At 44.2% G+C, this 24,498-nt stretch overlaps 1 long non-coding RNA gene across 1 annotated transcript in view; it reads left to right on the top strand.

The window, feature by feature from the left end:
* The first annotated feature begins 11,878 nt into the window (after positions 1–11,878).
* LOC127490509 (uncharacterized) overlaps positions 11,879–24,498 on the top strand; it is a 163,928-nt gene continuing 151,308 nt past the window's right edge. The window contains exon 1 of the long non-coding RNA XR_016213830.1: positions 11,879–12,143. This is a non-coding gene — a long non-coding RNA (uncharacterized LOC127490509). The remainder of the gene's footprint in view (positions 12,144–24,498) is intronic.

Below are 24,498 nucleotides of genomic sequence, written 5' to 3'. Positions count from 1 at the left end.
GACTTTCATCTTCACACGGAGTCTCTTCATCAGTTTGGGGAGCCGTAACAACAACAAACATTGACTGAGCAGCTTAATTGCAAGTATTCATTTCTTGAGTTCCGGTGCCTGGGGAATTTAAGGCACTTTCTGATCTACAGATGGCCTCGTGGCAGCTGCAGAAAGTGGAAAGCAGAGGGAAGAAATGCACTCTTTTGTGTGTGATTTTTTTAAAAAATATGAGCCCTAATCGCATTCATGAGTGCTCACCCTTATGACCTAATCACCTCTCAAAGGCTCCTCTTCCTAATGGCACCACATCGAGGGGCAGGATTTCAACCTAGGAATTCTAGGGGACACAACCATTCTTAGCGTAACACTGTCATCGTAGCAAGGAAGGGAATGTCTGAAGGAAGAATAAGAAAGCCAGGAAGCATGCATAGCTTGTCTGCAGCAACTATTGTGAACTAACTCAATTGGCAAGTGCTTGAAAAATATGTTAATACTCCATGTTGATGAGAGTCTATTGAAAATGACACATTTGCTTGTCTCTGCTAGCGGTGAAAATTTATACAGTGCCTTGGGAGAACAATGTTGTCATGTTATGGTAGCAACAGTCATGAAGCTGTGTGTATCCTCAGCCTGCTCTTGGCCTTTCCATCCAATTACTGACCCTCTAAAGAAATGAAACGGTACTGCCCTGACTCCCCAGTGTGAGCCACACAGGCTGTGCCCCCCAAGCTGTGGGGGTGCCATTCATGAGGACAAGGACATGACTGGCAGGCCAGGGAGTGGTACTGTGCTGTGGTCTCCAGGGCAGGGGCTTTGTCTTGCTTGCTGCAGTACTTCCTGACCTGCTGTGGCCTGATTAAGCAGCGTGCCACGTCCTGAGTCTGTCATCAGAGATGTAGGACGGTCATGAGGATCCTGCATCAGCTCTCTTAGGCCAAACTTGTGACCAGGCAAGAAAGCATGACTTTAGCACCACTTCTACCATGTAATTACCATCATGCAAAATTGCATACAAATATGAAAACGAGGCCTGGAAGGGAATGGGCAAAATGAGAATTATCATGCAAGTGTGCAGAGGTCATGGGTCATTGCTTTGCAATGTGAAAGCATTTCAAAATGAAATATGAAGTCAGATCATTTCTGACCACTCATTTAAGGTTGATTTGAGAAAAACAAGGCAGGATATTATTAGTAGTCGAATTGGCCTTAAATAACAACTTCATTTCACAACTTCTTTTCCCCTTGGAGTTAATAAATGTGCAAGCATCTGTAGTGCATGCTCCATAGCATCAGTCCCAAGGCAATCAATAAACTCAAAAGCAAAAACACTGCCAAGATAGAAACCAAGAAGAGTGCTTTTGAGAATGCATGCAAATGAGCAATAAAGAAGCGTAAAGAGAAAGCCAGCCCTGGCTGGGTTAGGGTTTACATCCACTAACAGGACAAGGACAGGAGACTCCTAGTGAACTGAGGGGGAGCAAAACAGGGTCCACATTTCCCTAAGGCAGGACCGGGTTGCCCATTGGAAATTCCAACTTTCCTAATACTGTGTGTCTCTTCCTTCTCACTGCAAGGGATGGATGAATTCCTAATTGCAGGAACCGAACCTGAAGTGCAGCTTCCTGGGTTCAATTCCCCACTCTCCAAAAGGAACTCTGTGTCCTTAGAGGACGAAGCATTTCTTTTCCAAGTCTAATTTTCCCAATCTGTGGCTGGCCAATAATGGTTCTTGCCACCAATGGCACAGAGATGCTGGGCACAGCAGAGGTTCTCCAAGTTGAGTGGGCATCAGAATCGCTGGATGGATTTGCCAATGCCCAGCACCCTCCTCCTCACATGCTGCTCCAGTGGCTCTGTGTGGGGCCTCAGAGTGTGAATTCTAACCAGTGACTAGGGGGCGCTGCGGCAGCTGTTTGAGGGACCACACTTTGCGGAGCACTGGTGCACGGTTATCCCGGGTGGGACCAGCTGGTGCTCCACACGTACACCTGGGTAAGGATTCAGCTCGCCCACGACCAGGTCAGTGACTCCTTTGTGTGAAGAGAAATTTGTTCATTTCTTGAGAGGCAGAAGCATGAAGGAAAATATGTAGCACAGTGCCTGCCTCATAGTAGGTAATGGCTCTTAATAGAATTTCTTTTGAGGTTCTGCAGATACTAAGATACTATTCAGTTAATTCTTTAAGTATCTCTAATGAGTTTCACAAAAGTACATTTATAGGGGAGGTGGATGGAACTAATGTTTAGGAAGGGAAATAGAAAGGAGAAAAAACTTTTCTGTTAGTCCAATTCTGTGCTGTGTGAGGGAAAATGCTTTCTATTCTGTTCAATCCTGCTTTACTGAATTCTGCCCTACCCTACTCAGTGCTGCTTTATCCTATCCTTTTATTATTATTATTATTATTTTTATTTTTGACAGGCAGAGTGGACAGTGAGAGAGACAGACAGAGAGAAAGGTCTTCCTTTGCCGTTGGTTCACCCTCCAATGGCCGCCGTGGCCGGCGCGCTGCGGCCGGCATACCACGCTGATCCGATGGCAGGAGCCAAGTGCTTCTCCTGGTCTCCCATGGTGTGCAGGGCCCAAGGACTTGGGCCATCCTCCACTGCACTCCCTGGCAGCAGAGAACTGGCCTGGAAGAGGGGCAACCGGGACAGAATCCGGCGCCCTGACCGGGACTAGAACCCGGTGTGCCAGTGCTGCAAGGCAGAGGATTAGCCTAGTGAGCCGCAGCGCCTGCCTATCCTATCCTTTTCTATCCTATCATCCTACCCTACCCTATCCACTAAAACGTGAAGTCTATAAAATGCCATGTTTTATACCAAGTGTTTTCTATCTTTAAGAAGGATAAGTCTGACAAAATGCCAAGAGATGCACAATTGAAATCATGCTTGTCTGGTTTTGAATCTGGATTCTGCCATCTTTCATTTCAGGGTCACCAGCCCGATCATTTTAGTTCTCTGAGCCTTTAGGTAATTTTTGGAGAATGGAGAGCATAAAAATGGGACTGTCTGCAGATATGTGATGAATACTGTGCAGGACAGATGGAGACTGCGATGGACAGACAGAGATGGTGATGGACAAATGGAGGTAGTGATCGATGGACAGAAACTGACAGATACATGGAGATGGTGATGGACAGGTGGAGACTGTAATGGACACACAGAAACTGTGACGGATGCCCGCAGTTGGTGATGGATTGACAGAGACTGTGATGGATGGACAGAGATGGTTATGGGTGCATGGAGACAGTGATGGATGGATGGATATAGTGATGGACGCCTGGAGACAATGATGGATGTACAGAGATGGTTGTGGATGCATGGAGACAGTGATGGATGGATTGAGGCTGTGGTGGATGGCTAGAGATAGTGCGGGACTGAGAAAGATGGATGGGGATTGAGAGAGGTGGCTGGAGACCGTGTTGGACACAGTGGAGACGCTGGTAGACAGATTGGAGCCTGTGTTGCACTAACAGAGTCCGGAGCCTGCTGAAACAGGGACCCCTCCTTAAAAGCTTCAGTGTTGCTGTATTCACTTTGCACAGAACTGTGGCCTCCTCTACTAGAGATCTTGGTTCCAGAGGGAGCAAGGATGGGCGGGAGTCCTTCCCTATGGGGCAGAAGTGGGTCTTTGATACTTCACTAGCGTGACAGAGAGAGCTAGGTAAACTGTGGTCTGTGGAATCATTCAGACCCATGCTCTGGACCAGGTCTCATTTTTATCATGGTGGGTCCTTGGGTAAGGAAATCATTTATCTTCTACCTTGAAACACAAGAGACTGAGAGGATAATGAAACTAAACACTTAATATTGCACAGAAATAGAGCAGAGTTTAAAAATGTCACCTTTCCTTTATCTTTCATTGTAAAAAAGTAATTTAAATTTTTTCATTTGAAAACAATATGTATTTATTAATTTATGAGAGAGAGAGAGACAGAGGTTGATTCCATGCAGTGGTTCACTCCTCAAATGACTACAGCAGCCAGTTCTGGCCAGGCCAAAGTCAGGAGTTAGGAACTCCATCTTGCTCTTCTACATGGGTGGCAGGCAGGTCTTGTACGTGGGTGGCTCTGGTATTTGCACCATCCTCCAGTGCCTTGTCAGGTGTATTAGAGGGAACTGGATTGGAAATAGAGTAGCTGGGACTCAAATCTGTGATGCCAATGTTGCAAGGGGTGGCTTAGCCCACTGCACCACAATGCCACAATGCCAGGCCCTAAACTTTAAAAAAATTTTATTTTTAACTGAAAAATAAAACAAATTAACATATATGGGAATACCAAGTTATGTTTCTATACATGTATACTCTGCACAATGTCCAATTAGGGTATGATGAAAACATTCAAAATCTTGCAAATTTTTCTAGTTTTTTTTTTTTTTTTTTTTTAAAGGGGCATCTGGGACAGAATCCAGCACCCCGACTGGGACTAGAACCCGGTGTGCCGGCACCACAAGGTGGAGGATTAGCCTACTGAGCCGCAGCGCTGGCCTCTAGTTTTTTTTTTTTTTTTTTTTAAGAAATATATTCAACTATCACTATCTCACTATCTGTAGTCATACTACTGTGCAATAGAACACCAAAACTTCTTGTACCTACCCTCTGTTCATTTTAAAAAAAATTATTTATTTGCAAGTTAGAGTATCAGAGAGAGAAGGAGAGACAGAAAGGGAAGAGAGAGAGAGACAGACAGATAGACACACACACACACACACACACACACACACAGAGAAAGACACACACACACACACACACACTCACTTTCTCCATCTGCTGGTTCCCTCCCCAAATGGCCAATCCTGTTTTGTAGCCATTAAAACAGGGCAATTAGGGATGGACATTTGTCCTAGCAGTTGAGATACCCAGATCCCACATTGGAGAGCCTGAGTTCAATTCTTAGCTCCAGCTCCTGACTAATGCAGACCCAGTGAGGCAGGGAGAAATGGCTCAAAAAATTAAGTTCTGCCATCCACATTCCTGACTTCAGCCCAAGCTTCAGTCCAAGCCCAGACCTGATTCAATCATGATCACTGCGGACATTTGGGGAGTGAACCAGTAAATGGGAGCTCTGTCTCTCTGTTTTCTGCCTCTCCAAAATAAAAAAAAGTAACAAAACAAAGCAGAAGGGTGGGAGGGTGGTAATGAGTTTTATCTCACAGGAATGTTGTGACAATGAAATTAAACAGCACCAATGCAAATGCTTTGTTATAGATCACACAGTGCTGTGCACATGTGAGACAAAGAGAAAATAGTTCCCTTTTCAGTGTGGGACTTTGGAGAATGTCCAAATCTGTACCCCTTGACCTTGGACATTCTGAATTTTTCTCTCAATCTGATACATTTCTTGGCAATGGGACAAACCATTCTTGCTACCTTAGTCATGCAATCTGTCACTGCTAATGTAATTTTCAAGTGGCCATTTCTGAAATGATAACAGAAATTCTCTCCATTCTTTATGGAGGCAGCTGACACCCTGTCTTAGCTACAAGATTCTTGTTTGATTAGACAGTTGTTGTAGGGGGATGAGCCCCCCACTCCCCAATCTCAAAATTTAGAGAACCAAGGTTCAATTTCAACTCTGCTAAATGATTGACTTTGGGCAAGTCTTTTTCCTTCAGTTCAAAGACAACATCAGGATTGGAAACTCAAACTACTGGCTCGTGGGCTGAATCTGGCCCACCATCTGTTCTGTAAATAAAGTTTTATTGGGACACAGCCATGATCATTCATTTACATATCGCCTGTGGGTACAGTTTTGCTACAGTGGCAGAGTTGCCATAACAATCACATGGACTGAAAATATTTACTAGCTCACCTTTGGGGAAAAAATTTGCCGACTCTTGGCGCTTGTCCAATGACCCTTCTTCCACTCTAAGAATTAAAAAAAAATATACATTTATTTATCTGAGAGGCAGAGGGACAGAGAGGTTAAAAGACAGAAAGACAGAGCTCCTAACAGCTGCATCATTCACTCAGATGCCTGTGATAGCCAGGGATGTACCAGGCGGAAGCCAGGCTCCAGGAACTCAATCTGGGTTTCCGATGTGGGGTGGCAGGGACTCAATTACTTGAACCATCACCTGCTGCCTCCAGTGTACTCATTATCAGGAAGCTGGAATGAAGAGTAGAGCCAGGACTTGAATCTAACACTCTGACATTGGATGCAGAAATCCTTACCAGAGTTTCACCACTAAGCCAAATGCCCACCCCCCCTTCTGCCTATTTTTAAATGTAGGAAATTAATTCCAGAAAGAGAAAAGAATGTCCTCAATGTCACATGAAGCATTTATAAAAGCTGAAAGGTTTAAAACTTGAGAAAAGAAAAATACTAAGCCTAGTGGATATTCTTCCATAATTCAGAGACTAGACATACCAAGTATTCTAAGATAATTTAGAGAGACATTCAAGAGGCTTTTCCTGCTGTCACTTGTTATCTGTTCAAATAGGCCATATTATCATACTTAAGTGGTTCCAAGGAAAGGAGTTCCTTGCAGAATTCTATAGTAGAGGAATCTTGCAATGTGAATCCAAGCTCATTCTAGTGGATATACAGTTAAAACATCCGTCGGCATTTTATTTTTTAAATAATCTCTTGGATGTCATGATTCTTTTTAGCTGTAGTAATTTGAAGTTGTGTTAATTTGACAACATTGACTTTACCTTTTCATACTATCTGACAAAACGAATATTCAACAAATTGGTGATGTAAACAAGATTTTAGGAATTTGGAGTTTAGATTACTCAAAATGATGAACAATTTTTAAGACACTGCCAAATCATTTAGAAATGTTTGAAAGTAAATCATGACCATGCAAATCACAGATCTTTTCTATCTGCTTATTAATGTGGATCCAAGGTCCTTCTCACTGGGAAATGTTCTAACAACATTTCTACTTGGGTATTGAAAGCTATTGTCCTCAGAATAGTCCATAATTCAGATTTCCCACTAATTATGACCATCCTTGGCCTATAGTAGGGCCCAAATATGTTTGTGTGCATGAGAAGAACTTAGAAGTTATAGATCATTTCCTAAGCAATAGGAGTATTGAGATAACTTGGGTGATAAAGATTGGATGGTAACATTGAGCCTAAGCATGAGAAGACATTATTTATTGAGTCCTCTTTCATTTTTTAAGAATTATTTTATCTATTTTGAAAAACAGAGTTACAGTGAGAGGTAGAGGCAGAGAGAGAGAGAGAGGTCTTCCATTCCACTGGTTCATTCCCCAAATGACTGCAACAGCCAGAGCTGAGCTGATCCGAAGCCAGGAGCCAGGAGCTTCTTCCAGGTCTCTCATGTGGGTGCAGGGGCCCAAGGACCTGCCATTTTCTACTGCTTTCCCAGGCCATAGCAGAAAGCTGGATCAAAAGAGGAGCAGCTGGGACTCAGACTGGTGCCCCTATGGGATGCCGGTTCTGCAGACTGGGGCTTTAACCCACTGCGCCATAGCACCAGCCCCCTGTTTCAATTCTTAAAATTAGTCAAAGGGAAAGTCTTGGGCGGGTACTGGACTGTCTTCTCCCCCTTCCTCCCCTTCATTAATCTCTCTGCTGCAAAAAGTGAGAGCAGATCCCAGGCAGCCAGTCCTCAGCAGGCAGCATACTGTAGAAGTCACGAAAAGCATTGTTCCATTTCCATTATATTTATTTTTATTTCCATTGTCTTTGTGACTGCCTCCTGTTCTGGCAAGTGACAGTGGTTTCTGTTTAGGGTGATTCCATCAAGTGTCCTTTTAAAGTCATTTTCAAGGAACAAAAAAGTGAGGTGAGGCAACTTTCACCAAAAATAGGATGTGCAGATGACCTGTAAATAGGAACAAAAAAATTACAATAGGTGTATGTCAGCATAGGAAAGAGAGTGAAGGTAGGGCTCCCAGGCTGACATTTGGGAGAAAGGGATCTTGTTCAATTGCTTTATTTTGTGGAAGATGAAGCTGATGACCAGAGAGGGTTAGAGATAGGCTAAGGCCATGTGTCAGAGTCAAGATTATGAAAGGGCTCCAACTTTCTCCTCACGCTCTTTCTGCCAAGCGACACTACCTTGTCTTCACTTTGTTGTTCCTGCCTAGGTACAAACTTGTTCTGTGAACAGGAAAATTTTTTTTTTACCAACCCACCCTGCATCAAAGTGTTTGCTTTTAGGGAGCCTGCCCTGGGGCGCAGGGGAGAAGTTGCTTGGAAGGACAGGCAATGGAACAGAGGGCCTGGCCCTTACCCTATTGCAGTTCGAATTCCCTGTGTCTTTCCTCACACAGCATCAGGAAGCCATAAAACTTCAGGTCTTTGGAAAGACATAGATTCTCCCTTAGCCTGTGGTCCACTCCTCCCCAACATCCCAGGGAGCATTTGTATTCCCACTCGCAGTGGGAAACTCACTACTTAACAGTATGGCCTATTCCATTGGTGCCAACGAACACAATCTTGAGAATCAAAGGCTCTGCTCTGGAGGCATTTATCTCATGTCCACCTGGAGTTGGGTATGACTCGAAGACTGGGAGGTGGCCCCATGAATGGCAGGAGCTGGGACCAGGTCAATGACAAAGCACTGCCCACCATGCCATGTAAGCACATTGGGTCCCCTGACCCCAGCACTGAAAGCCCCTTCTACAAAGTCAGCGGGTGTCTAAGCTAGTATAAGTTTGCAGTGCTTAGTTCAGCATCTACCATTTTTGTTTTTATTTTATTTCAAAAACTATACTTGCTGGGATGGAAGTCCCTTCTTGTCTGTCTAAGGTCTTCCCATCTTTTCCTGTCACTCAAATTTAACTCTTGGGTTCCTAAATCATAAGTTCAAGGGCAAGTCTCTCTTTTTAAATTTTTTTTATGCTGCCGAAGCTTTTACTCTTCAAAATGTCATCTTCTTTCCAAGTGAACATTTAGAGCTTCACATGGCTCTGAACTGTTTTTCAATGAGGAATAATGTAGACTCCTTAGTCTCTGCGGATACTAAATTTGCAAATGCTCTAGTTACTTATGGAAAAATTGTGTAGAATTTTCGTGTAATCGACACACATCCTTCTGGGTAATTTACACCAGCTCTAGATTACTTATAATGCTCAGCACAGCGTAAAAGCTGTTTAAACAGTTGTTATGCATTATTGCTTGAAGGGGCTAGTGATAAGGAAAATGTCTATCCATCCTTAGTCAAGACACAGTTTTTAAAAAAATATTTTTGGTTCATGGTCAGTTGAATCTGTCAGTGCAGAGCCCATGGATGTGGAGGGCCTGCTGTATGCACTGAAGGGCAGAAAGAGCACTCGCTTTCAGTGTTTAGCTGGATGAACTTTTACTTAGATGCACACTTGGCAGCTTTCACCATCACCATGTCAAGATATAGACAGCTGGGGGCAGGTGTCTGGCATCGAGGTTAAGACATCACTTGGGATGCCCACATCCCAGGTCCGAGTGCCTGGGTTTGTGTCCCAGCTCTGCTTCTGCTTCTAGCTTCCTGCTAATGCACACTCAAGAACCTGAGTCTCTACCACCCGTGTGGGAGACTTAGATGAAGTTCCTGACTCCTGGCTTTGACCTGGCCCAAAAGACTCTGGCTGTTGTGGGCATTTGGGGAGTGAGCCAGTAGCTGGGATCTCTCTCTCTGTCTTTCAAATAATATGAAAATCAATAAGAAATTAAAATTTCAAGAAAAAAAGACCCAGACAATGGCAGCTTCCTAGAAGGGTTGTCCTGTTTTGCCACAGGATAGCAGGCCCTTTGCAAGTTGGCTCCTGTGAGTCTCAGTGGCAGACCTCATGAGGCTGCTGCTGTTGTTGAGGTAAGATACATGGAAGTGTAGTTGCTGGATGAAATGTGAGAAACCTTTGCAACAGGACCCTAGCCTTCAGGAACTGGTGCATGGCCCTGTGATTTCACATGCCAACTTCCTTAGAATAGAACTGATGGAGATGAGGAGGCCTCTGAACTTCACAGCTGGCTGGAGTAGAGGCTGCAGTAATGGCCTCCTGGGTCTCTGGGTCCTTGCAACAGGTCTGGAGGAGGCCTTGCAGGGCAACTGGGCAGGTGGTTGCCCTTTTCCTGCAAGTGCCTGGCTTCTGAGTGCAGCTGAAACCTTGGCCTTTCCACACAGGGCCCCACCCTTTGACGTGTCTCTCTGGCATCCTAGACATGTGGAACATGACAGATGTCACCTCTTTGCTTTGATAATAAAGTGGCAGAAGGAAGAACACCTCCCTTCTCAGAGTCAGGGTACATATTTCCTATGCATTTCTCAGATGCCACCTGGCCTGCCCAAGCTGATCATAGTCCCTGAACCACATGCCAGTTCTCATAGCATGTGATGAAATCTGTTTTTAGCAGTCACCCTTCAAGTGACACAGGTGACTGGCAAATCAGGAGATGAGAGGTCGTGGTTGGGAATCCCTGCAGTAAGACTGAGATCATGGTGATGCAATCAGTTCCATTTACTGACCATCAACTCTGAACCAGGCACTGCTCTAAATGCCCTATTTCTCTTGTCCTGTTTGATTCTCTCAAACACTTGTAAACATAGATATTACAGCCCTTTATTTTTAGGTGAGAAAAGGAGGTTCAGAGAGATCCAAGTCTTGGCCTATGGCAGACGGCCAGCAAGAGGCAGACGGCCAGCAAGAGGCAGAATTGGGTTTTGATTCCAGGTCTTTCAGCTGCTGAAACTCATGATCCTCAAATGGCACCAGGTTTTACAAAAACACTGAATTATCAGTATGCTCTGGTCTTGCCCAGATGACACGATTCATCAGTGATACCCTGGAATAGAAGATATTAAATAAGAAATGTCATTATAAATTATGAAGACTGATGGTAAAAGGAAAAGATTATGACTGGAGTTTTTGGGAGAAATTTGTGTAAATTTTTTTAAAAAAAGTTTTATTTTTTTAAAAGGGGGAGAGAGAGAGAAGCCAAGAGATAGAAATTCCATCTGGGTCTCTCATGTGGGTGGTAGGAACCCTAGTCCTTGACCTAGTCGTCTGCTGCTTCCTTAGTTCAGTGGAAGGAAGCTGGATCAGAAGAGGAATTGGGACTCAGTCCAGGCACTCAGATATAGGATGCAAATGTTCTAAAGAGTAGCTTACCCACTGCACCACAATGCCCATCTTACTGGCTTGGGTTTAATCCCCAAGGCAGCTGTCCCCTGGCCTCCTGTCCACCAGACTGTGTGGGTGCTGCAAAGGCACAGACCAGAGGGCAGAGAACAGGATACAGCTTGACTCTTAGGGAGCTCCCAGGTGAACTGGATTTAGAATAATTTCTACTCCTGACACCCGCAGTGAATACTCAGGGCAAAGACAGAAAGTCGTCAGGACCAGATTACATGAAAGCTTGAAAAACATTTTTAGTGAATGGTTCACATTTTACTTTCTTATTTTTTCCCCTCTCCTTTTATGCTCCTTTCCTTTCTCATCTGCGTCTAATGACATCATCTGGGCAATAGTACCATCTCACATTCTCACATCCAGCTTTCTTGCCTCTGGTCTCTTTCTCTTCCAGCCCAATTCCAAGGTCTGCTAGGAGAAGGGGCACGTTTTCCAAGTGTGATCATGAGTACATGTCTCCTCTTAAAACCCTTTGTGAAACTGGGAGCATTTTAGATTTTTATTATCTCTCAGGGCATGCTCCTGCACCTGACATGAAGAAGGGGCTTAGTAGTTTTTCTTTCCTTTTTTTTTTTTTTTAAACTAGAGACATTCCCTCTTATTGAAAAGTCTTTCCGTATTTTTTTTTCTTAATTAAAGAACATTCTCATTCATTGCAGAGATCGTCTTGGGTGGGATTCCTAGCAATAGAGTCTGAGATGGGAGAATTATGCCTGGGGCTGATGGAGGGAGTTCTCTCAGAAGAAAAACCTACCCAGGCGAGAGGGGAAGGGGATTGGGTGGGAGGATGCAGCGCATCAAGGAACAGCTTCTGCTGAGCTTCAGTCTCGGTCTGATCTGTTAGGGAGACTGCAGGGTGAGGAGCATGCTGGAAGCCAGGGGCCAGATTTCCCACCCTGAATTACTCAGGCACTGCTGGGGGTTGCTGGGAGGAAGGAGGGAGGCACAATCTCTCAGGCACAGCCAGGCCAGGTGGTTTCGGTCTGCTGCAGGCCATTCTCTGGAGGACGATGCAGCCAGGAGCCATTGGCAGCCAACCCAGCAGCCCGGAAGAGCACCAGCCAGGTAAAGTGTTATTGGGCCAGGGGTGCCCACAGTGTCTGTTACGAAGATCATGCTCAAATATCATATCCTCTATGGTTCACGGGTGCAGGGCTTAGAAAGGTATTGCTTTGTACTGTTACAAACATGTAAATTTGCAGGCTTGTTGAACACCTGAGTTATTTGCTAGTAGTAAACTGTTTTGGAGCCAGCCACATGTGAGGTTCAAAACTAGCTCGCATTTTCTTTTTTTGTTTTGTTTTGTTTTTGTTTTTGACAGGCAGAGTGGACAGTGAGAGAGAGAGACAGAGAGAAAGGTCTTCCTTTGCCGTTGGTTCACCCTCCAATGGCCACCGCGGCCCGGCGCGCTGCGGCCGGCGCACCGCGCTGATCCGATGGCAGGAGCCAGGAGCCAGGAGCCAGGTACTTTTCCTGGTCTCGCATGGGGTGCAGGGCCCAAGCACCTGGGCCATCCTCCACTGCACTCCCTGGCCACATCAGAGAGCTGGCCTGGAAGAGGGGCAACCGGGACAGAATCCGGCTCCCCAACCGGGACTAGAACCTGGTGTGCCGGCGCCGCTAGGCGGAGGATTAGCCTAGTGAGCCACGGCGCCGGCCTAGCTCGCGTTTTCTTACCTGTGCACCTGGGACGCTGCTTCACCTCCCTGAGCTCAGTTTCTACCTCACAGTATTGTTGCTGCTCCACGAGAGCTGTGGACCCATGGCTTCCAGCCTACAAGAGTCTCCAGAGGGAACCCCATGAGTTAACGGGAGAGCGAACTTGCAATGGACTGCGTGATTTTCTTTCTTTCTTTCCTTCCTTCTTTCTTCCTCCTTCCCTTCCTTTCCCCCTTCCCCCTTCCCCCTTCCCTCTTTCTTCTTATTTATTTGAAAGGCAGAGTTACACAAAGAGAGAAGGAGAGGCAGAGAGAGGTCTTCTATCCGCTGGTTCACTCCCTAATTGACCGCAACAGCTGGAGCTGCGCCGATCTGGAGCCAGGAGCCAGGAGCTTCTTCTGGGCCTCTTTCATGGGTGCAGGAGCCCAAGGACTTGGGCCATCTTCTACTGCTTTCCCAGGCCATAGCAGAGAGTTGGATCAGAAGTGGAGCACCTGGGACTCGAACCAGCACCCATATGGGTTGCCGGCACCGCAGGCAGTGGCTTTACCCACCATGCCACAGCACCGCCCCCCCCCCCCCCCCGTGTGATTTTCTGAACTGTCAGTACCCACCCCAGTTACTATCCCCACTACGTGGATGAGGAATTGAGTCGAGGGGTCTGGTCACTTGCAGAATGTAGCTGTTAATGAATGGTAGAGTTGGAGCTTATGCTGGGGGACCCCATTAAGGGGAAGCCCAAGTGGAATTTGCTGTATTTTTATATATGGCTGTTATTTTTTCAGCTCCAAGGAACCACTGTTGGCAATTAGATGGGAACTATATTTGTTTTTTTGGCTGAGAAGACAGGTTGAAAAAAAAATTTAAAAATTAAAACTATGGAGTCATTGAAAAGACCATGGTTGCCAGGGGTTGGGGTGGGAGAGGTGTAAGCCAGCAGAGCAGGGAGGACTTTGAGAGCAGTAAAATGTCCTGTAGGAGACCAAGTTGCTGGGTAGATGTCGTTTTTCACTTGTTCACCCAAGGAATGTACCCAGTAGCTCAGTATGTCTTCTTTGTCAGGAATTTGCATCCAGACACACACTCAGAGAGGGACAAATAGAAAAGAGCAGGTGGAAGCCATAAGCCAGGGAGAAGGATTAGCCACAGGTGCAGGTAGAGCCACACAGATACCAAGGTCCTGGGATATTTTAAGGACAAAACATCACTTGTAGACCGCTTATTGAATTGTTTACCTCCCAAGGGCCTGACTGACCTTGGAGCTGGGTTTCTGCATTTCATTCATATCTGTTACGACCAACCTTCCGCCTTGGGTAACAGAGCTTAATCTTGTATTTTATGATTGCCTAACCTGAGCAACAAGCTCATGCACATGCAGACACACACCACATGTTTCTACAGCATTCTGGCTAAAACATAAACGGATAGTGCCAATCTCTAGATTTTTTTTTTTTTTCAATGTAGAACTCTGAAAAAAAAAAGTAGATTTGTGAGTAGATGTCCTTACACGTTTGTCTAAACCCAAGTCATGCACCACACCAAGAGTGAGCCCTAGTGCAAACTATGGATTTGGGGTGGTGATGATGTGTTAGTGCAGGTTCTTTGGCTGTAATAAATGTAGCAATTTAGAAGGGACCCACGGAAGGCTATGCATATGTGGGGCAGGAGGTATACAGAAAATGATCTTCTGCTAAATGTTACTGTGAACCTAAAACTACTCTAAACCATACAGGCTACTAAGACAAATTGAGCTAATATTTATTGGGTGCTTACTGTGTGTCAGCAGTGAGGGAAGCATTTGTGTACCCAAATTCTCTCTCTCTCTCTTTTTTTTTTTTTAAAAAAAAGAGAGGCAGAGATGGAGAGGTCTTCCATCTGTTGGTTTACTCCTCAATTGGCTGCAATGGCCAGAGCTGTGCCGATCTGAAGGCAGGACCCAGGAGCTTCTTCTGGGTCTCCCATGCAGGTGCAGGGGCCCAAGGACTTGGGCCATCTTCTACTGCTTTCCCAGGCAATAACAGAGAACTAGATTGGAAGTGGAGCAGTTGGGACTAGAACCAGCACCCATATGGGATGCTGGCACTGGAGGTGGTGGCTTTACCTGCTATGCCACAGCTCTGACCCCCCAAATTCTTTTTAAAACTTATTGTTGGAGGGGCTGGCATTATGGCACAGAGGGCTGGGGCCCTGGCCTGAAGCACTGGCATCCCTATGGGTGCCGGTTCTAGTCCTTGCTGCTCCTCTTCCAATCCAGCTCTCTGCTGTGGCCTGGGAGGGCAGTAGAGGATGGCCCAAGTCCTTGGGCCCCTGCACCTGCGTGGGAGACCCAGAGGAAGCTCCTGGCTCTTGGCTTCAGATCGGCGCAGCTCTGGTCATTGCAGCCATCTGGGGAGTGAACCAGCAGATGGAAGGCTTCTCTCCCTCTCTCTCTCTCTCTCTGCCTCTCTCTGTGACTCTGTCTTTCAAATAAATAAAAATAAATAAAAAAATAAAAAACTTATTGTTGGAGAGAGGGACTAAAAGTGAGAAAGAGAGAGTGAGAGTGTCTCCACACAATGAGTTCACATCTGCTGGGTCACTCCCCAAATGCCCACAATGCCCCTTGCTGGGGCAGGAGCTGGGAGCTTGAATCTCAGTCTAGGCAGGAACCCAGTAAACTTGAGCCACTATTGCTGCCTGCCAAGGTGGCATTAGCAGGGAGCTAGAGTCAGGAGCCAGAGCTGGGCACCAAACTCGGGTACTCTGATGTGGAATGTGGGTATCTTTTATTTTTTTTTTTTGGAATTTTTGATTTTTTTCTTTATTGATTTCCTTCTTAAAAAACATTTACTTTCATTTTTAAACTTTTATTTAATGAATATAAATTTCCAAAGTACAGAATATGAATTACAATGGCTTCCCCCCCCCATAACTTCCCTCCCACCTGCAACCTTCCCCTTTCCCTCTCCTTCCCCACTTCCATTCACATCAGGATTCATTTTCAATTCTCTTTATATACAGAAGATCAGTTTAGCATATATTAAGTAAAGATTTCAACAGTTTGCACCCACATAGAAATACAAAGTGAAAAATACTGTTTGAGTACTAGTTATAGCATTAAATCACTATGTACAGCACATTAAGGACAGAGATCCTACATGAGGAGTAAGTGCACAGTGACTCCTGTTGTTAACTTAACAAATTGACACTCTTGTTTATGGCATCAGTAATCACTCTAGGCTCTTGTCATGAGTCGCCAAGGCTATGGAAGCCTTTTGAGTTCACCAACTCTGATCATATTTAGACAAGGTCATAGTCAAAGTGGAAGTTCTCTCCTCCCTTCAGAGAAATGTACCTCCTTTGATGACCCGTTCTTTCCACTGGGATCTCACTCGCGGAGATCTTTCATGTAGGGTTTTTTTTTTTTTTTTTGCCAGAGTGTTTTGGGGGTATCTTTTATTTTAACAGGCAGAGAGTTAGTGAGAGAAAGAGAGACAGAGAGAAAGGTCTTCCTTCCGTTGGTTCATCCCCCAGATGGCTACTACGGCTGGCGCTGCACTGATCCGAAGCCAGGAACCAGGTGCTTTTTCCTGGTCTCCCATGCGGGTGCAGGACCCAAGCACTTGGGCCATCCTCCACTCCCGGGCCACAGCAGAGAGCTGGACTGGAAGAGGAGCAACTGGGACAGAACCGGCATCCCACTAGGACTAGAACCCGGAGTACCGGCGCCACAGGCAAAGGATTAGCCTAGTGAGCCGCAGCACCGGGTGAATGTGGGTGTCTGAACCACTAGACAAAATGCCCACCTCTGGGTAGAAACCTTAAATGCTCATGGCCAGATGGGGATTTCACCTCTGATTAATAGATGGGGACGGTGAGCGAGTTACTCAAGTCTTACATTCAGTACAGGGAGCACCAGCATCTTCCTCCAGAACAGGGCTGCCTTCCTTGAGGCAGAGGTGCTGGCTCTGACAGCAGTCCTCTGCTGCAGTTTGACCCCACGGTGGCATCTTAGTCCATTCTCGTCGTGTGCTGCTGGCTCCCTTGGTATGTCTCTGGCCCTGCCCAGTGTGGCTACAGATGGTATTTTTATTGCTGTGGACATAACTAGACTTTGCCCTGGTCGGTGCCATCTGTCTGCCTGATGGACACTGGAAGCTCTTTACAGCATGTACCAGGCAGAGGCCACACTCCATGCTCTGCTCAAAGGCAGCATTGTGTGCACTTACCCTGGCCCCAGGGCCAGACTGTCAGACTGCCTCCCAGGAGAGAGATAGGCAAGGTTGCCCCCTGTTGCCCGCAAACATCCCTGTGCAGTGCTCCGCTGCTTGGAGCCTTGCTGCTCCCTCAGTGTGCACTGAAAGTGGAGGCCAGTCTCCTTCATTCATTCACGCATACACTCACTCATACATTCCACCCTACTCAACTGTGTGTCTGTTTTCTGTCACTGAACCTTATCCGAGGAAGCTCAGAATCTCCTTGGAAACACACAACTGGTAAAAGGTGATTAAAACATAGTTTGTGGAGAGACTAACTATTGCCTGGTTGCTGAAGCTTTCCAAGGCAAGTGGGTTGATCCAATCTGGAAGAACTTTTTGTTATTTTTTATTTTTTTTTAAATATATTTATTTGAGAGAGTCACAGAAAGAGGAACGGAGAGGCAGAGGTCTTCCATCTGCTGGTTCACTCCCCAAATGGCCGCAACAGCCTGAGCTGGCCAGTCCGATTCCAGGAGCTTCTTCCAGGTATCCCACATGGGTGCAGGGGCCCAAACACTTTGGCCACCTGGAAAGACTTTTAGGTTCAAGTCTTTCCTGGCTTGTGGATTCTTCCTGGATTGGTTCAGGCAATGTTAGCTCCTCGCTGTTTTGTGCACAGCTCCCTCTAGTCACATCCACAGTGGCAGATGTCACTTCTGTTGTACCTGTCCACCTGTTTATCACTATCTGCCATCAGACTGAACTCCTTGAGGTTGAACCCTGTTTGAGCTTTTTGGTCTTTAGAATCAGAAAAACCAAGATTTGAATCCCACAGTATCTGGCTAGTAACTCAGGGCCAACATCAGGGTGAGAGAGGCACTCACCTTGGGTCCAAATTTAAGGGGGGGTGCCAAGCTTAGGGGAGCTATCAATTGTTGGTAATCAAGATAAATAATATTTTATACATTAGACAACATAGATGCAAAAAATCCATTATGAACAAAATGTCAACATTTTAGAGAAAGAATCCAACCTAGAACTTGCATGCCTTCCTTACCTCACTTGTCTCTGCAGACTGGCTCTGTTGTCTTTCTTTTCTTTTTTAAAAAAGATTTATTTATTTTACTTGAAAGGCAGAGTTCCAGAGAGGGAGAGGCAGAGGGGGAGGAGAGAGGACTTAATGTCTCTCCATTTGGTTCACTCCCCAAATGGCTGTGATTGCTGAAGCTGGGCCTGTCTGAAGCCAGGTGCCAGGAGCTTCTTCCAGGTCTCCCACATGGATACAGGGGGCCAAGGACTTGGGCCATTTCCACTGCTTTCCCAGGCACATTAACAGGGAGCTGGATTGGAAGTGGAGCAGCCAGGACTCGAATCAGCATCCATATGGGATGTCAATGCTGTAGGCAGCAGCTTAACCCACTATGCCACAGCACTGGCACCTCTGTCAGTTTTCTTTCATCAATTTGGATGAATTTCTGCAGTAATTTTGACTTGAAAAATATTGTCCTCAAGGAGCTAGCATCCCAGTCTGGGAGGGAGGCAGATATTTTCACAAAAACCCATAACAGATACCATGAATGTCGCTCCCCCACTCGCGGAGGAATGACACTGGACCGGACGCTGTTTTCTTTCCCCGTGTCCTTCCCGGATTTGCTGCCACTCCCCCGCCTCTGCGGAGGAGCGGCACCCCCCGCACCCCCGCCGCTCCCCCGCTTTCACGGAGGAGCTCTCCGACTGACTCTCTCAGGAGAGCCCCGCATGTTGTCTCTCTCCCCCTTTTATAGTCCTCTCCCACCAATCCGCGCTCTGCTGCCCACGTGCTGAGCACACTGCTTTCTTCCAAACAGGGGTTGGGTCAGGAATCAGCTAATTAACGAAGCAGCTATGTAAGATTTGTTTACTCTCTCTCAGCGCCATATGGTGGGAGATCAGACGCATATAGTTTCAGTCCGCAGTCTCAGTACTTATTTGTCTCCCGGGCGCCCCGACATGTTGCGGGAGACGGACCCTGCTCCCCACACATGAAGGGAAGGCCAACCAACGATGGGAGCAGAGTGGAAGGCACACCCAGCACTGAGCTGGCTGCTGCTGGAGGTGGGGGATGTTGGGAAGAAGTGACGTCTGGTCTGGGTCTTGAAGGATCAGGAAGCGTCTAACAGCTGGTTGAGAGGTGAACAGAGGAAGGGAGTGGGAGAATTACCCAAGCAGCAGCACAAAAGCATGGGAGTGCTGATGCGTTTGAGGCTGTCAAACAGGTTGGATATTCATTTGGGTGAGAGAGATCTGATTGGTAAGGGATGTAAGGATTCCCATTCTTGATGTGCTGTGTTTCAAAGAACATATCAGTGAAGTGTCCCTGAGGCAGGCAGAGATCCAAGTCTGGAAGTGAGAACTGCAGGGAGATTTGGAGTCAGAGGTGGTGAGAAGTAGGAGGTGAAGGCAGGAAAGACTGTTTCTCAAGGGAATGGTGCTGGGTACCTTGCCCTTGACATAGTTTGCCAACCCCTGGTCTGTTGCTTAGCAGGTCTGCATTTACAGTGTCTCGAACAATTATAGCATTCAATCCTCATAACAACCCTGCATGATAGATTTTTATTAGCTTATTATCTCTCATTTTAGAGATGAAGAATTTACCTGTGAGGTGAAGTAACTTGTCCAAGATTACAGAGTAGGAGAGTCACTGGAAAATAGGAAAGAGTTGAAGTCATGGGAAGTTGCTAAGGGCGACAGTATAAAGAGTAGAGAATTAGTTCTATATCTCTTTGAAAAGAACACAGGCTTCTTTGAAAATCTGATAAAAACTAGGACTGCCTCCTAGCTTTTATGTTATGAAAATATTGCTATGAACCATATTGTACAAATATTTTTGTAGATGCATGCTTTCATTTATTTTATTTAAATACCTAGGAGTAGAATGACTGTGTTATTTGGGTAGGTGTTTAACTTTATAAAAAAACCTGGAAAGTAGTTCTCCAGAATCATCGTACCTTTCTATACTCCTGCCCACAATGAATAAGAATTATTTTCCAGCATTTGTTATTATCAACATTTCATTTTAAGCCATCTAGTTGGTACAAAATGGAATTTTACTTTAGTTATAATTTATACTTCTCTGACGGCTAATAATGTTGGGCTGCTTTTTCTGTTTTTACTTGCTGTTTATATATTTACTTTTATGAGATGTTTGTTCAGTTCTTTTGCCTGTTTTAATAAGGTTGTATGTTTCTTATTGTAAACTTACAATGGTTCTTTATATATCTGTTTTTTTTTTTTTTCTACGTGGATAACCAGTTGTGTCAGCAGCATTTGTTGGCAACACATTGTCTTCACACTGATTTGACTTGGGATGTTAGCAAAAAACCATTTGATACTATGAAAGGGAACATCAAAAGTTCATGGAAAGATGAAATTAAAAGATATATTTATTTTGGTATAATAACTTTTAGAAATCTGTACATCAGTTTTCGTCATATACTTTTGCATGAACTTTTTAAAGACTCCATGTACATGTGGGTTTATTTTCAAACTCTTTTATTCCATTCATCTATTTATATATTGGTAAAGATAGACAACATCATCACACTGTTTTGATTACTGTAGCTTGTAATGAGCCTTGGAATCAGATGGTATAAATATTTCAATTTTGCTTTTCCTTTTCAAGAGAGATTGGTTTGATCATTTTTGAACTTTCACTTTCCTTAAACATTTTAGACTCAACCTGTCAGCCAGGATTTTGGTTGGATTATCTTTTTATCTATAAATTGATTTGTGGGAATGAGTACCTAGCACTACTGCTGTTTTGAATTCATGAACCTGATATGTATGTAGAACTGCCTTTTAGTTCTTAATGTAGAGGTCTCACATTTTTTTCATTGGATTTATTTCTAGGTGTGTGTTTCTACAAATTATTGTGAATGGCATTGAGTTTTGAATTACTTTTTTTTAATTTTAATTTTTTTTTAACAGGCAGAGTGGACAGTGAGAGAGAGAGACAGAGAGAAAGGTCTTCCTTTTGCTGTTGGTTCACCCTCCAATGGCCGCCGCGGCCGGCGTGCTGCGGCCAGCGCACCTCACTGATTTGATGGCAGGAGCCAGGTACTTATCCTGGTCTCCCATGGGGTGCAGGGCCCAAGCACTTGGGCCATCCTCCACTGCACTCCCTGGCCACAGCAGAGAGCTGGCCTGGAAGAGGGGCAACCGGGACAGAATCCGGCGCCCCGACCGGGACTAGAACCCGGTGTGCCGGCACCGCAAGGCGGAGGATTAGCCTAGTGAGCCGTGGCGCTGGCCTTGAATTACTTTTAATTATTTGTCGCCAATACAGAGAAATATAACTGATATTTTTGTGTTGACTTGGTGTTCTGAAAACTTGCTGAATTTATTTTACTTAGCATTTAAAAAAAATAAAATCCGTAGAGCTTTTAGCCACATAGTGATTTATTCTGTGTTAGACAACAGTTTTACAATTCTATTTCTTTTTCAACGTGTATGCCTTTTATTTCTTTTTCTTGTCTTATTGCACTTGTTAGGCTCTCCAATAAAATGTTAAGTCAAACAGACATCTTTGCCTTGTTCCCAGTATTGTGAGAAAAACACTCAAAGTTTCATTGTTAAATGTTGTGTCAGCACTAAGTTTTTAAAAATAGATTCTTTTGATGTGGTTAAAGAAGTTTCATTTTTCTTCTGTTTCTCCTCCACAATGAATAAATGTTATTTTTTGTCAACTACATATTCTCATCTGTTGAGCTGACTGCAGGGTTTTTCACCTTTTTTTTTTTTTTTTTTGACAGGCAGAGTTAGACAGTGAGAGAGACAGAGAGAAAGGTCTTCCTTTTCCGTTGGTTCACCTCCCAAATGGCTGCTACGGCCAGCGTGCTGCACTGATCCGAAGACAGGAGCCGGGTGCTTCCTCCTGGTCTCCCATGCGGGTGCAGGGCCCAAGCACTTGGGCATCCTCCACTGCCTTCCCAGGCCACAGCAGAGAGCTGGCCTGGAAGAGGGGCAACCGGGACTAGAACCCAGTGCCCATATGGGATGCCGGTGCCACAGGCGGAGGATTAATCAAGTGAGCCACGGCACTGGCCCCTCAACTTCCCTCTTTTTAATATAGATATATAAATCCATCATTTTTCCTGTAAGTACTGCTTTAGTTGTAATCTATACATTTGATATGCCATGTTTTCTTTACCATTTTAGTTTAAAATATTTTATAATTTTTATATGATGTACTTTTCTAACTTCTGAAATATTTAGAACCACCCTGCTTAATTTCCAAATACTGGGAGAGGGGATTGTCTAGATATTTAATAATATTTATTATTTAAATGGCGTGGCCAGAGAATAGGCTCTATGTGATTTCAATCCTTTATAATTTATTGAAATTTATTTTATGGCCCATTATGTGGTCAATCCTGGCAAATATTTAATGTGCACTTAAGAACATATGAGTCTGTTCTATAATTGTGGAGTGTACCAATAGACAATTCAATTGATTGTTTAAATCTTCCATATACTTATTCTTTTTAAATTTACATACTCTATAACTTTGAGGAGAATGTTGAAATCTCCAATAGTGATTATAGACTTGTCTAATTCTCCTTTTATTTATTTATTTATTTTTATTTTTTATTTTTATTTTTTCTGAACACCAGGAGGGAAACCTGTTGGAGTGAGGTGGACACTATGAGAAATGGTGGCTTGATCAGCATAGCCCTGACTGTTAATGAACAACTTAATACATTATCCCTCTTAGTAGTTTTTTTGTCTGTTCTACTTAATATGACTGGTTTAGTTCTGTAATTGATGCACAGTTATTCTTAAGTGTTGAAAATTAACTGAAATGTGATCCCTGTTGAACATGGGAGTGGGAATGGGAGAGGGAAGAGATGTATAATTTGGGAGATGCTCAGGCTGACTTGCCCCAAGTGGTGGAGTTGGAAGCATACCAGGGGATTCCAATTCAATCCCATAGAGGTGGCATGTACCAATGCCATCTCACTGTTCCAGGTGATCAATTTCAGTTCACAGTTGGTCATGGTGGAGGGACTAGGAGTCAAAGGGAGCACATAGACAAGTCTAGTACCTGCTAACGCTAACCGATGGAGTAAATAAAGGGGAGAGTGATCCAACATGGGAAGTGAGATACTCAGCAGACTCATAGAATGGCAGATGTCCTAAATAGCACTCTGGCCTCAGAATCAGCCCTAAAGGCATTCGGAGCTGGCTGAAAAGCTCATGAGAGTATTTCAGGCATGGAAAGCCAAGACACTCTGGCAAAAGATCTCTGTGAGTGAGATCCCAGTGGAAAGAACAGGTCATCAAAGAAGGAGGTACCTTTCTCTGAAGGGAGGAGAGAACCTCCACTTTGACTATGACCTTGTCTAAACAAGATAAGAGTCGGAAAACTCAGAGGGCTTCCATAGCCTTGGAAACTCATGACTGGAGCATAGGGAGATTACTGATGCCATAGACAGGAGTGTCAATTGGTAAAGTCAACAACAGGAGTCACTGTGCACTTACTCCTCATGTAGGATCTCTATCCTTAATGTGCTGTACATTGAGATTTAATGCTATAACGAGTACTCAAACAATATATTTCACTTTGTGTTTCTATGGGGGTGCAAACTGTTGAAATCCTTACTTAATGCATACTAAACTGATCCTCTGTAAAAAAAAAAAAAAAAGAAATTATCAATTCCCAACTTGACTCTCACTGAGATTAAACATGACAATAGGTCTGCTCTGATTTCATCATCATTAAAAAAAAATCATCTATTATTTTTCACTTTATGTTTCTGTGTGGGAGCAAACTGTTGAAATCCATACTTAATGTATACTAAGCTGATCTTTTGTATATTAAGATAATCGAAAATGAATCTTGATGTGAATGGAAGGAGAGAGGGAGTGGGAAAGGGGAGGGTTGTGGGTGGGAAGGACGGTATGGGGGGGAAGCCATTGTAATCCATAAGTCGTACTTTGGAAATTTATATTCATTAAATAAAAGTTAAAAAAAAATAAAATAATATGCTTTGTTTACTAATTTATTCCTAGTGCATATAAAAGCGTTTGACATACAGACAATACATAATAAAACTTTTAAAAATAAAAAAAAAATAATTCTCCTTTTAGTTCTGTTAACTTTTCTTTCATTTAATTTGAAGCCATGCTGTTAGGTGCGTACAAATTTGGAATTGTGTCTTAATGAATTGACTCTTTGATTATTATTTTGTATCTGATAAAATTCCTTGTGTTTACATTTCTGTTGTTCCTATAGTCACAATAGCTTTCTTATATCTAAGAGTGGTATCCTTTTTTTTTTAATCTTTCACTTTCAACCCCTCTATGTCATTATATTTGAAGCATATTTCTCAAAAACAGTATGTTGTTTTAGCTTTCTTATCCAGTCTGATTATCTTTGTCTCTTAATCATACATTTCATCCATTTACATCTAAAGTAACCATTGATACGATTAGTTTAGATATGCACTTTTTCTAGTTATTTTGTTTTTCCTATTCTTTCTTACTTTCTTTGGATAAACTGTGTACTTTTTAAAGCATTTTTAAAAGCATTTCCTTTCATTGCT

Source organism: Oryctolagus cuniculus, chromosome 1 (genome assembly GCF_051225735.1).
Source record: "Oryctolagus cuniculus isolate XC-2025 breed Fujian yellow rabbit chromosome 1, ASM5122573v1, whole genome shotgun sequence".
Lineage (NCBI taxonomy): Eukaryota > Metazoa > Chordata > Mammalia > Lagomorpha > Leporidae > Oryctolagus > Oryctolagus cuniculus.
This window is presented reverse-complemented; position numbering and strand designations above follow the sequence as displayed.